General features: G+C 34.3%; 1 pseudogene; it reads right to left on the bottom strand.

The window, feature by feature from the left end:
• Positions 1-775: 775 nt before the first annotated feature.
• Positions 776-5,050, bottom strand: LOC127419728 (adenosine receptor A1-like; annotated as a pseudogene).
• Between the last annotated feature and the right edge of the window lie 9,807 nt (positions 5,051-14,857).

Genomic DNA, 14,857 nt, shown 5'->3' on the forward strand with positions numbered 1-14,857 from the left:
GCTGAACCCATTTTTCACAATACATACTAGACTATGACTAGCTAGTCTAACAAGTAAATATATGACACCCACTTAGACTTGGATCTAGAATGTTTACATTAGGGGGGCAATAACATATAATGGATGGGCAGAGAGGCGTGTGTGTATATCGTTTGTGAATATGGAGATTGATAGTAAAATTGACTTAAATATTAATCTGTATAAATGCACACTTATCATATCGCTTCTGAAGATATGGATTTAAACTTATGGATTATTTTTATGCTGCCTTTATGTGCTTTGGAGCTTTACAATTTTGGTTCCAATTCACTTACATTGTATGGACCTACAGAGCTGAAATATTCTTCTAAAAATCCTTGTTTTTTGTTCTGCAGAAGAAAGAAAGTCATACACATCTGGTATGGCATGAGGGTGAGTAAATGATGAGAGAATATTTTTTGGGGTTATCTATCCCTTTAAAACTAAACAGATATTTATGATAGCATTTTGACATTATTTTTCATTAAAAAAGACAAACAGTTTTTACAGTGTATATTTCAAAAGCTTGTGGCGCCCCCTATTGGTCAATAAGCTCTAAGGCGAACGCCTGGAAGAATTAAGCTTTTCAGTGATTATGTCAAATATTCCATCATTCAAAGATTATCTCAGATTGTTATTATTCAGTTTGAAAGAGTTTATAGTTCAGGTTTATTAGTAAAACAAACAAACAAACAAACAAACAAACAAACAAAAAACAAAACAAATGGAGATTTGTGTTGTTCCCTTATGTAGTAATTCAGAAGCCATTGTTCGAGGGTAATATGGTTTGATCCCCAGCATTCTGTTCTCCTGGCTGGTATCTCCATGAGGAACTTGAGAAGTCTCTCTGTCCTCTCCAGCAGAGCACATAGCATCTCCAAATCTCCAGGTAAGCCTCTCGGATCTTTCTGATACAAAGAGCATACACCACAGGGTTCACCGCTGAGTTGGCGTGAGAGAGGAGAATTCCTGCATAGAAAGCAATCTGAGGGACACCTTGTGGGCACGTTCCAAGCAGTACACAATTCATGAGATGCAGGGGCTTTCAACATACTGCAAACAGGGCCAGGGAGCGAGCCAACCTCTTCTCCTTGATCAAAAATGCCCTTAACTTTGATTCACCAGGCGCTAAAACCTTGCCTTCCCTCCAAAGGCGCTTGCGTGGATTGTTGAAAACCAGAGCGTAAAGAAGTATCATGACTGCCAAGGTAAGTAAGATGCAGCTCAGGTAATTGAAGTACACCATACAAGGCAGTGAAATGACAGCTTAGAAGGTGCAGTTGATAGAGGAGAAATTAAGGAGATTGGAAGTGAGGGAATTGCCATTATGTCAACCAAAAAGAGGGGTAAAACCCAGCAGACAAGAGACCAACCAACACATGACCACTGCAGTCCATGAACGCTTCTCAGTGGCAATCTCTTTGTACCTGTAAGCACAGAGCAGTTTTTATTAAACGTCAATCAGTAATTAAATCAAATGTACAACTGGTTATACAAATAAACTTAACCATACACATTTTGATTGAACACTATAACATTATAAACCATAAATAATAATTATGCAATAAATTAGTAATAATTGTGTAATAAATTAATAATTACATATTATAACATAATTGTTTGAAAAACCGTTACATCTGACTGTGTTAAAATTCAGGCCACATCCACATAAATATGTTTTAATTTAAAAATGCATTCATTTTTCTACATTTTGGAAAAAAAATTACATTAGGAAACTGAAAACAGAGTTTTCAAACTTAAACGGATTAGTGTTGGCCTTGGTCTGTGAATGATTATTATGTTTTAAAGGAATGTTTTATGTTGTTTTAGTTTTAGTTTCAATACAAGTTCAGCTAAATCGATAGCATTTGAAGTATAACCTCGTGCAACCCTGTGTCCACATGCATGGACGTTGTATTTTGGCTTCGGTATATGCAACAAATTTAAATACATTTAAAATGAATACTGTTCACAACACTCTAGGCTATAATTTAAAGGTTAAACTTCTGGTGCACACGTGAGTCACGTGACACACCTACACGATGTGAAGCTCTTCTTCAAGCACAGAGCCAATAAAAATGCCTCTAGTAAGAAAAAAATAGTTTTTTCATTGAAACATATTTGGGTGTAAAGAGTAGCATCTCTAGTTTTGTTTGATATGCCACTTTACATTTGGATTTTTGGGAAATTATTCCCACAAAAGTTAAAGATGCACTCAGTAACTTTTGTCTTGATGTCATCTTAGACTTACACTGATGCCTAGTGGCTTGGATGCTGCATCATTTAAAATCAATAGTTTTCAGTTAAAGATGCCATTGTAGAAATGTAGGTTCTTACTTTAATCAGTGAGTGAAAGTGTCCAATAACCAGATGGCTACTGAGATTAAGCGAGAAGTATTCAGCTGGTAATGTGATTCTAAAATGGCAGTCCCCATGTGCGGACCCTCTCCATGTAGAATAAAACAGCTTTTATAAGATTACTGATATGACTGGAGTCTTCATTTTAATGTGAGTGCTTATGATTTCCTACATATATTGCAAAATTAAAATGTATGTCTTTAGGAGTAAAACTTCTTTAAAGAAAAAAAAAGTGCACCTTTTAAAAACATTATTTATTTTGAATAACTTTTAACATGAACACATCTGTGGGTCATTTCGCTTCATTTCAAAATAAATGTATATATTTTTTTGTTATCACTGTACAATACGGTTCTAGTCATTAGTAAATGCATTCCAATATTTACTGTGCATTTTCACATTAAGAATCAATGGGATCATCTAAAAAAAATTTTTATTATTATTTCAGAGGCTTTATATGGAGTTTGTATGAAAATAAGGTGCATTTCATACTGTTCTGATACCACTGCAGACAGACAGCACACTGGAGGTTAAGTTGCTTACTAAATAGGGAGCAAGGGAGCATCCTATAGCTCACTATGCAGCTAAATGCACTCAATCCTAAAATCCAACTCAACAGGTTTGGCAGACATGGAACAATGTTAATCAGTACATAGTTTCAGAATTTATAATGTATAATTTTATTTTAACATCATTGGCAGTGATTTGATGATGCTGGCCATTACTTTGAATCTGAATTAATTATGCTAATTTCTGATGTAATGTCTGTAATGTCTCAAAAACATGAATAACCTGCACTCCTGGAAACATAAACAACAATTTGATAAAAAAATAAAATAAAAAATAAATTAAAAAAATCTGACTTTCTGTAGCTGGGTATTATTACTTAGTCCTGATGTCCACATATGTGGACATACATTTTTAGGAAAACTATTTGCTCTAGAATGTTTTTTTTTTTTTTTACTATTACTAGCTACTAGTTGCTACTAGTGCTACTAGTTACAAAATAAAAATGGAAATGGAAAATACACACCGCAGTCACGCTTGGGTCTCAGGAGAATGTTTATTACCAAAAAAAAAAAAAAAAAAAAATATATATATATATATATATATATATATATATATATATATATATATATATATATATATATATATATATTTCTTGTCCCTCATTTATTAAAAAAACAGCATAAATTGCATTACAGCAAATGAACTTACAATGGAAGTGAATGTCCAGTCCATACAAGTTAAAATACACATTGCTTTAAAAATATAGCCACAAGACATAAACATACAGTATGTGTTAACATGATTTCTTTGGTGATCAAATCAGGTGATTTATCAGTGTTCAGGGTTTACCAGATTGCACGGTTCACCGATATTACGGCATCATGACAATAATATTTAATATATGTAATATTAGATGTAACTTTAGAAAAATAAGGTAAGCAAAATGATTTTAACGTGTATAATGTTTACATCTTGGGGCCATACTTTTAAAACTGTGTGTGTTTTAAAGTTTATGGACTGGCCCCATTCACTCCCGTTGTTAGTGCCTTTCCATAACAGTGATTGCTTTCTTATTTTTAATGAATGAGGAGCAAATCATGTTTTGTGGTAATCAGCACTATGCAACAAATGCTGTTGATTGACCTTAACTTCAATTGAACCTATATTATTTATTTAAGACAATACATAGTGGCTTTTATTTTCTTATTGAGGTCTGGATGTGGGACAAACATCTGTTATTTGTCAGTTGGGTGTACATCTGAGTAAGTGTGAGAACACTCTTTACAGGCCCAAAAAACTTAATAAAAACAGTCTGCTCAAATTCCAATCTCAAGGCCGTTTTGCCTCTGAAAAAATAAAAACTGGGAAAGACAACATTTGTATTAGAAAATGTTTATTAGATTTGGATAATATATATATATATTTTAATCACAAATAATGGCATTGTTTCTTGCATTTCTTGTATTTGTTTGTGATGGACTACTTTTTAGAGCTTTTATGGCTTAGACATTCTACTAAATAACTAATTTTGTGTTCTATAAAGGGGATAAAGTCATACAGATTTGAATGACATAAGAGTGATAAATGACTTGCAGCTTTTACGCTCTCATGTTAATTGAGAGACTACAAGAAATATCAGTTTGTTTTTAAGGTACTAGATCTTTTTGTTTGTTCTCAATGTTGAAATGAAAAATACTGTCATTATTTATTCACCATTTTGCTCCAAACCTGACTTTCATACTTCTGTGGAACACAGGATATGATGTAGCTTTGGTCACCATTCACTTTCATTGTATTGACTGAGGCTGAACTATTTCTTTAATTACATAATATCGCCATCATTGATGATAAAGCTCTTACTTGAGAGGTTATCAGTCCACAGCAATAGCCAACAATGAGAGCACAGAAGTTTGGGTCAGTACCAGCACCACACAGCTGACAGCCAGACAGGCCTGGAACGGTATCTGAAACCACCCGTCCACCAGCACAGCCAGCGGCATTGCCACCGCCCCCACCAGAAAATCAGCCACGGCCAGAGACGCCACAAAACAGTGGGCTGACGGAGGGTCCGACTCAAACACATGGCTCCTATGACCAGCACATTTCCCAGGCAGCATGCCGTGGCGAAGAGTAGCACCCGTGAGGTGTAGACCAGCCAGGCCATGATAACACCAATTACAGGATAAGAGAACAAACAGAACTGGACAAGCTTGTGAAATATCTCTGTCAAGAAGACTTCTGGGGTAAAATCCAGAGGTGGAAAGTAATGAATTACAACTACTCTCGTTACAGTACTTGAGTACAATTTTCAAAATGTTCTACTTTTTTAAGTAATAATAGTACATTGACTTGAGTTGATTAAAAATGAAGTATTCAACTTCACTACAGTTCTTTTTCACCACAGTTACAAAGTAAAAAAACAACATAATCTTTCAGAATTTTTGGGACGTTTTTTTGTGAAGAAATCGGTAACTTATAAGCACTAAATCTGTTTATAAACTAAAACGCGCTGTGTGCGGCACGATGGAAGCCCGCAGGGCAAAGCATCATGAGCACAGCAGCTTGCATAAACTGCTGCAGGTGTCCTCTCTTCTCTAGCTTCTTCAAGAATTTCTGTCCTGTCACTATACACAGGAACTGTAATACTGTGATTTTCTGCATATTTTATTTTATTCTGAAAAGGAGCCGTTCATTCAGATATGAGGGAACCGTTTGAACACGTTTAACCACTGATCAAACTTCACTTGTTTTTTAAGGTAGGCAATGTTTTAACTGTGTCAGATAGTAACACAATGTAGTTTGACATATATGTGGGGATATCTTGTTTACTTGCTACTAATTTATATGTCTAAAATAAACTTTTATATGCCTTAGAAAGATACAGTGCCAATAGTGTCAGAAATTTATGGGCACTCAGGGCAAAAATGCCACTGAAATTGACAAAAATATCCCTGAAATTCAAAATAAGGGGGCAAAAAATGCCTGTGTTTTATTAATCATATTTGATATAGTTACAATTACAGTACATACATTGTGATTTTCTTTTGACTTTTCACTGAACATTATTTTTTTTCCCTCCGTCCAGTTCCTTGCTCCATCACACGCACAGACGGGCTCTCTGCTTCTATCAGTCTGCATCAGTTCGTTATTGTACTCCTGCGTTAAATTCCGTAACCGTTAGCCCCTCTTGTTCAAAATAAACTGTCCTAGCGGGTAACACTCTTGCTCATGGTGCTGTACATTTTAAATAGAATTAATAATACAAACAGTATTTTAAAAAGAGGATATCTGGAGCAGATACAACACATGTTTTCTGAAGGTTGATTTCTTTTTAGACTAGTCGACTTCAAAATTTCCATTTAAACATCAGTGAAATTAGTTGTTCAGCACATCCCTACTGAAAAGCCTCACCTGCTAGAGGCCAAAAGTGCGTAAGGGTTGGATTTTATATAAAGAATGTATGAGAAATCACAAAACATAATGTAACCAAATGCCACAATTACTTAATAATAATATCTCAATATGTTAAATAACCATAATGTTGATTAAGACTTTATTATTACAACTGTAATACAATAATACATATACAGAACAACCACTTTTAGTGTTTGAATTAGACATATAATGTTTATTTTTGCCTTATTTTATTTAGTTGGCATGTAGGAGTTGATAACAGTTTGCTTAATAATCTCATTCCATATCTGGATAATTGCTGCAATATCATAGAGGATAAATGTCCTCCTCTATGATATTGCATTATTTAGTTTTGTACTGTATGTTAACTTAATAGTCAAAATACCTGGACATACATGAATGGGAATAAACCTGAAATAGGAATGTGTTTTACATACACATTATTTAGTTTAGAGACGATTTAGAGACATTTAGAATGTTACAAATGGCTATTTCTATTTAAATAAATGTTGTATTCTTAACATTTTCTGTTTGTCCAAGAATCCTCTTGCAGCAATGCAGGTCTTTGGCATTTAGAAGCTGCTAGTTTAGGACCTGTAAGGAGTCTGTTTCTCAAACTAGAGACTGTGATTTACTTGTCTTTCTGTTGTGCATCTGGCCGTCCACTTCCCTCTCTGTCCTGGTTAGAAATTATTTTCTCAAAACAATAATACATGGAATAGCCTTCATCTCTCTAAAACAATAGTCTTTATGAGAAAATATAATTTCAGGAGAAATGTGTTTCTTTTTGCCTATTTTTAAAACCAAAATTTTTTGCTTTACACTTGCAACTTGTAAGAACTCAATACCTCTGGAAATGGGGAAAAAACCCACTGTATTGTGACTTCTGCATGGTACGCAACCATTTTCAATTGTTCTAATAATAAGAACATTTTCTTGAGTACCAAATTAGCACTTTAGAATGCTTTTGTAAGGAATAGGTGACACAGTATATGTTTGCCATCAAGGGTAAAGAAAAAATGGAATAAATACTACTTAAAACAATTATTTCAAACCTTAATAATAATTTGCAATTCATGATTTTGGCAGTATTTTTGATCAGTTTAATGCATCCTTGGCGAAAGGAAGCAAAAGTTTCTTTCAAGAACAAATATAAATGGAAATGGTGTTCTATAAATGGAAGCATATATACTATATATATATAATTTTCATAAAGTAACTTGTAATGTAATTACTTGAGTAGTTTTTCGGCAAACTACTTATTTACTCTTACTTGAGTCATAATTATTTGTCAGTACCTCTACCCAGTACTCAAGTGAATTATTTCTTCAGTAGCAGTACTTTTACTTAAGTAAAAAAATCATAATCCTTCCACCACTGGTAAAATCTGAAGATGGATATTAAGAAGTCTGTGACCATCTGGTCAGCTCTCCTCTTTTACAAACACACACACTCAAACACACACACTGATCATCAGTATGCATTTCTCGAGGTCTAATTTCCACTCTGAACAGACAATTTTTATTCACAGTCACATCTGTATTTAATAAAGTAATTATATATGCAGGCAGACAAAAATATGAATGTTAAATTCCAGAGAAGTTTATTACATCATTCATAATAATAATGACAACCACACAGGTGCTTGAAAGCCACCTTCAGTTGCTTTGACTTTTCAGTGATCTGTAGATTTACTGACATTAAAATTACGTTTTAATTAGGCCATTTAGTAGACACTTTTATCCAAAATGACTTACAAATGAGAAACATATGCAATTTGTATTGCTTATGTATTGTAAAGAATTGCACTGCCAAGTTCAAAGAGATGCTAGTGGTTCTCTTTAAGCTAGTATACACAAGCTAAAGCAGAATAAAGAGACACAATATATATATATATATATATATATATATATATATATATATATATATATATATATATATATATATATATATATATACACACACACTACCGGTCAAAAGTTTTGAAACACTTACTCATTCTTTATTATAATTATTTTTTCACGTTTTAGAATAATAGCAAAGTCATCAAAACTATGGAATAACATAAATGGAACTATGGGAATTATGTTGTGACTAAACAAAATCCAAAATAAATCAAAACTGTGTTATATTTTAGCATCTTCAAAGTAGTCACCCTTTGCCTAGAATTTGCAGACATGTACTCTTGACATTTTCTCAACCAACTTCTTGAGGTATCACCCTGGGATGCTTTTTAAACAGTATTGAAGAAGTTCCCATCTATGTTGGGCACTTATTGGCTGCTTTTCTTTATTATTTGGTCCAAGTCATCAATTTAAAAAACTTTTTTTTTTTAATTAAATTTTAGTTTTATAATGAAATAAATTAATATGTTGGAACAATTATATTTTTGTCTACAGAACTAATTTCAAACATTTAAGCATACGCCTTCAGATCAAACATTTTTAAGATCATGAGAAACATTTCAGTCAAGTGTTTCAAAACTTTTGACTGGTAGTGTATATATATATATATATATATATATATATATATATATATATATATATATATATATATATATATATATACAGGTGCATCTCAATAAATTAGAATGTCGTGGAAAAGTTCATTTATTTCAGTAATTCAACTCAAATTGTGAAACTCGTGTATTAAATAAATTCAATGCACACAGACTGAAGTAGCTAATCAACTCAAAACACCTGCAAAGGTTTCCTGAGTCTTCAAAATGGTCTCTCAGTTTGGTTCACTAGGCTACACAATCATGGGGAAGACTGCTGATTTGACAGTTGTCCAGAAGACAATCATTGACACCCTTCACAAGGAGGGTAAGCCACAAACATTCATTGCCAAAGAAGCTGGCTGTTCACAGAGTGCTGTATCCAAGCATGTTAACAGAAAGTTGAGTGGAAAGAAAAAGTGTGGAAGAAAAAGATGCACAACCAACCGAGACAACCGCAGCCTTGTGATTGTCAAGCAAAATCGATTCAAGAATTTGGGTGAACTTCACAAGGAATGGACTGAGGCTGGGGTCAAGGCATCAAGAGCCACCACACACAGACATGTCAAGGAATTTGGCTACAGTTGTCGTATTCCTCTTGTTAAGCCACTCCTGAACCACAGACAACGTCAGAGGCGTCTTACCTGGGCTAAGGAGAAGAAGAACTGGACTGTTGCCCAGTGTTCCAAAGTCCTCTTTTCAGATGAGAGCAAGTTTTGTATTTCATTTGGAAACCAAGGTCCTAGAGTCTGGAGGAAGGGTGGAGAAGCTCATAGCCCAAGTTGCTTGAAGTCCAGTGTTAAGTTTCCACAGTCTGTGATGATTTGGGTGCAATGTCATCTGCTGGTGTTGGTCCATTGTGTTTTTTGAAAACCAAAGTCACTGCACCCGTTTACCAAGAAATTTTGGAGCACTTCATGCTTCCTTCTGCTGACCAGCTTTTTAAAGATGCTGATTTCATTTTCCAGCAGGATTTGGCAACTGCCCACACTGCCAAAAGCACCAAAAGTTGGTTAAATGACCATGGTGTGGGGTGTGCTTGACTGGCCAGCAAACTCACCAGACCTGAACCCCATAGAGAATCTATGGGGTATTGTCAAGAGGAAAATGAGAAACAAGAGACCAAAAAATGCAGATGAGCTGAAGGCCACTGTCAAAGAAACCTGGGCTTCCATACCACCTCAGCAGTGCCACAAACTGATCACCTCCATGCCACGCCGAATTGAGGCAGTAATTAAAGCAAAAGGAGCCCCTACCAAGTATTGAGTACATATACAGTAAATGAACATACTTTCCAGAAGGCCAACAATTCAATATAAATGTTTTTTTTTATTGGTCTTATGATGTATTTTGATTTTTTGAGATAGTGGATTGGTGGGTTTTTGTTAAATGTGAGCCAAAATTATCACAATTAAAAGAACCAAAGACTTAAACTACTTCAGTCTGTGTGCATTGAATTTATTTAATACACGAGTTTCACAATTTGAGTTGAATTACTGAAATAAATGAACTTTTCCACGACATTCTAATTTATTGAGATGCACCTGTATATATATATATATATATATATATATATATATATATATATATTTTTTTTTATTTATTTTTTTATTGAGTACCTTAATGTACTAAGTTAGAAGGTCCCCTGTATAATTATGGCAAAAAAGTTTAGGAAACATGTCTTAGGCTGTGTTTGAAATAGAATACTAGCATTCTGCTTACTGAGATTTCCTTAAACCATTTAATTTTTAGAACTTGTATGTATGAATACTGTGAACTTATTTGAATTATGTTAACTAAACTTAAATTTAAGTATTCGGTCAGCCAAACATTGAGTATTCTTAACTTAAAATATTTTAATTTATTGCATTAATTCATTTCTTTAAGCAGACATAAATCTGTTTGAGTTCTGTTAATATATCTAATAAAGTCTAAATAATTCATAGAACTCAGATGGTTTAAGGAAACTGATTGCCTTAATGCATTAAGTTGAGAATATTAAATTAAAAATACAAGCACTTCACCAAAGTATCTGACTCTACATTAATAGTAGCCATTAACAATCAGACTAAGACAAAAGTCTTTTAAATTTTTGCAACATTAGGTTGAATAGGGTGTGGGAGACAGTGAAATGAAGAGAAGACCATTGCTTTGAAAATTGCTTTTTGATGCAATAGTTGCAAGATGGTGCCGGTGTGTGTGGCTGGCCGAATGGTGAAAGGACCCACTCATAAAAAGGGTCATATACTAGACCTTGTTCTGTTACATGGATTTTCTATTTGTGATCTTAAAATCTGTGAACATAAGCCTGTTATTTTTACCTGTTCTATTTTAAATCAAAACTCAAAAACCAATAGGCTGGTACACTGGACTTGCATGTTCAGTTCTACATCTTGTGATGAGTTTTCTGTATTACTGAAAGGGCATAAAGAGTCAACTTTATGCCCTTGAATGCCCTTCCAATTATTTAAATGCAGACAAACATCTTATGATGTTTAACTCTATTTGTACTGGTATCTTAGACTCAGTAGCTCCTTTGAGAGCAAAACAACAAAAACCCAAGTCTGAGCCTTGGTTAAATAATACCACACAGGCACTAAGACGGGCTTGTCGAAGAGCTGCACGGAAGTGGAAAAAAGACAAGTTACAAGTGTCTTTATGTGACTCATTAAACTGAAATCAGGAAGCAGTGAAAGCTGCTAATTCTAAGTATTTCTCTGACATTGTAGCAAAAGTCCTTGGACTCTTTTTGTCACTATAAATTCTATTATTAATCCTCCTGTTATTGCTCACTTTGATGCATCAACTACAGTATGTAAAAGTTTTCTTAGGTTTTTCAAGGATAAAATAGTTTATATAAGACAGCATATTATACCCCCAAATTATGATCAATCTGATCCTCCCTCTTGTACATCGTTTTTTAATGAATTTGAGTACATTTATTTGAACTCACTTGAAGAAATAATTAAGCAGTTAAAGCCTACTATGTCTCCGTATGACATCATCCCCACACGTTTTGTTATTCAGGTATTTGATGTCGTTGGGCCAAGAAACTTAGCAATAATAAATAAGTGTCTCCTTACAGGGATTGTCCTGGAATACCTTAAACATGCTACTATTACACCCCTGCTTAAAAAGCCAAATCTTGACTTGACAGTTCTGTCTAATATTAGATCATTTTCCAATTTACCTTTTAGTTCTAAAGTTTTAGAGAAAGTTGTTATTTTTCAATTGCAAAGTTTTCTAGAGATAAACAGTACTTTTGAAACACTCCAGTCTGGGTTTAGGAAACATCACAGTATGGAGTCTGCTCTTTTAAAAGTTTTAAATTACATCTGGTTATTTGTTGATTCGGGGGATTTTGTGATACTTCTGCTTTTAGATCTAAGTGCTACGTTTCATACTGTAGATCACAGTATCCTTATTTCTCGCCTTGAACAATGTGTGGGTATCAAAGGCCATGTTCTCAATTGATTTAAATCCTGTTTGGATGATAGAACTTTTTCAGTTTGTATTGATGGTTTCTCATCGTCTAAATCTACTTTGACCTGTGGGGTCCCTCAAGGCTACATTCTTGCCCCAATTATCTTTTCATTATACATGCTTCCTTTAGGATCAGTCCTTAACAAACATGGAGTGTCGTTTCATTGTTATGCAGGTGACACTCAAATTTATTTGCCCTTGAAGCATAATGACAATAATGGCTTAAAGTCCTTAGCCCCTTGCCTGTTGGATATTAAATCATGGATGTCCTTAAACTTTTTAAATCTAAATGAGAGTAAAATTGAGGTTATTGTGTTTGGGCCTTCAGGCGTCTCAGGCAGCATTAATCTTGATTTGTGCGATTTGGCATCTTATGTTAAACCTTCTGTGAAAAATGTAGGTGTCGTATTTGACACTGCACTGAAATGTTATAATCAGATCAATTCAGTAGTCAAATCCAGCTTTTTTCAAATAAGACTTCTAGCTAAGTTTAAAAGTTTTCTATCATTTATAGAGTTTGAGGGAGTTATGCATGATTTGGTTTCATCTTGACTTGACTACTGCTATTCACTTTATATATGAATAAGCCAATCCTGCATTCATCGTTTACAAACAGTCCAAAATGCAGCTGCTAGACTTTTGACTAGTACTCGTAATTTGAACTCGTAATATGAACATATTGCCCCTGTCTTACACTCTTTGCATTGGTTGCCAATCCGTTATAGAATTGATTTGAAAATGTTACTTTTTGTTTTTAAGGCTTTAAATGGACTGGCACCTCCTTGTCTTTCTGACTTTCTGTGTATAAATACACCTGTTAGATGTCTACGGTCATCTGATCAGAGACCATTGAAGGTTCCTAGGTATAGACTGAAGTCGAGGGACAACCGTGCTTTTGCTATAGCCAGCTCAAAACTGTGGAACAGTTTACCTGTGTCCCTCAGAACAGTTTCAATAGAAGCTATATTTAACTCTAAGCTAAAACCTACCTTTTCAAACAGGCTAATAATCAATCTTAGAGTCTGTCATGGGCGGTGTAAGCTTAAACGTGCTTCAGATGTCCTTCAGGTGTCCTTTTTTCTTGCATTGCGGTTGTACAGCATAGTTTTTGAGATATCTGTGATGTATTTTGTGATGTCCTTTCTTAGTGGTTGTACAGCACAGTGGTCAGCTATTGTTGTTTTCACTGTGCTTTATAAATAAATTGATTGATTGATTGCTCTGGATTTGCTCTTTACTTAAGCAAAGGTGAGAATAGTCTTGCTACTCAGTAACCCATTTCCCATCATTCTCAACAATGGTAACCACAAAATTTATATTTTAAATACATTTCCAAAACCTGCATAATAGAGCATAAAAAATCAACACATATCTTTATAAGTGTGGATGTGGCTTGAGTAACATTTTCTTTTGCCCATCTGCGCTATTTTTAATTGTTGGTGCATGTAAACATGTACTAAGATGGACGTCTTTGACCGTTTTGATGTGTTTCCAGCGATGTGCTCATGTCAGCATGGATTGCTTGTGAACCAGTCATAACACAATTCAAGCTTTGCAAAGCAACTGTTATTGAAGAATAGGGCAGTTAAAAACACATTAAAACCTTAAGTAAATTGTTTCACTCATGAATATGTCAAATGTCATGTCTATTTGATAGTTTACAGTGCTGAGTGATAACAGTTGTGCTTGAGATGAACAGTTTAATATATTCAGATGCAATGTGTTGGATGTGCGTCATGTGTAAAACCTGCAATTTTGTTTTATAATGTTAAGGAGCTTGTTCATTCTCTTCCGACTGAGCTTTCTGAATTTGAGGGGCTGCATGATGTTAGTCTGTCATAACACTGGGCGTTTACATTGAAGTTTTAAGGAGGCACTTATGCCAAGATCAAGCGTTTCAGACAGAGGTCCAAAAATAGGGTGGAAAATGATCATATATTACTAAATTATGACTGTTTTGGTACAAAAAAACTTTATAACATTATCATTTGACCTCAGGGAGGATAATAAAATTATAAAAAATAGCACTTCCTGACCCCTTTAATATTTTTTCCTACAGAGTTTAAATGGGTCTTATAACTCAGCAAAAAAGAAACGTCCCCTCTTCAGGACACTGTATTTTAAAGATAATTTTGTAAAAATCAAAATAAATTTACAGATCTTTATTGTAAAGGGTTTAAACAATGTTTTCCATGCTTGTTCAATGAACCATAAACAATTAATGAACATGCACCTGTGGAACGGTCCTTAAGACACTAACAGCTTACAGACAGTAGGCAATTAACGTCACAGTTATAAAAACTTAGGACACTAAAGAGACCTTTCTACTGAAAACACTGTAAGGGGGAAGTCACCAACTGGTCCAAGGATGGTATCCAATGGCGTGGCTGATGGTCTCCTGCGTGTTCTGTCTTATCGTACGCGACATTAAATAATACTTGGATTATTTGATTTGAGTTCCATGTTTTATTAATCTTATCATTAATTATTTTCTTCATTTCATCTGACTCCAATTACGAAAAATCTTGTTGATGTATCTATGCTCTGAATTTTAATAATTCTCTCTTCTAGACTGCA

This window comes from Myxocyprinus asiaticus, chromosome 29 (genome assembly GCF_019703515.2).
Source record: "Myxocyprinus asiaticus isolate MX2 ecotype Aquarium Trade chromosome 29, UBuf_Myxa_2, whole genome shotgun sequence".
Classification (NCBI taxonomy): Eukaryota; Metazoa; Chordata; class Actinopteri; order Cypriniformes; family Catostomidae; genus Myxocyprinus; species Myxocyprinus asiaticus.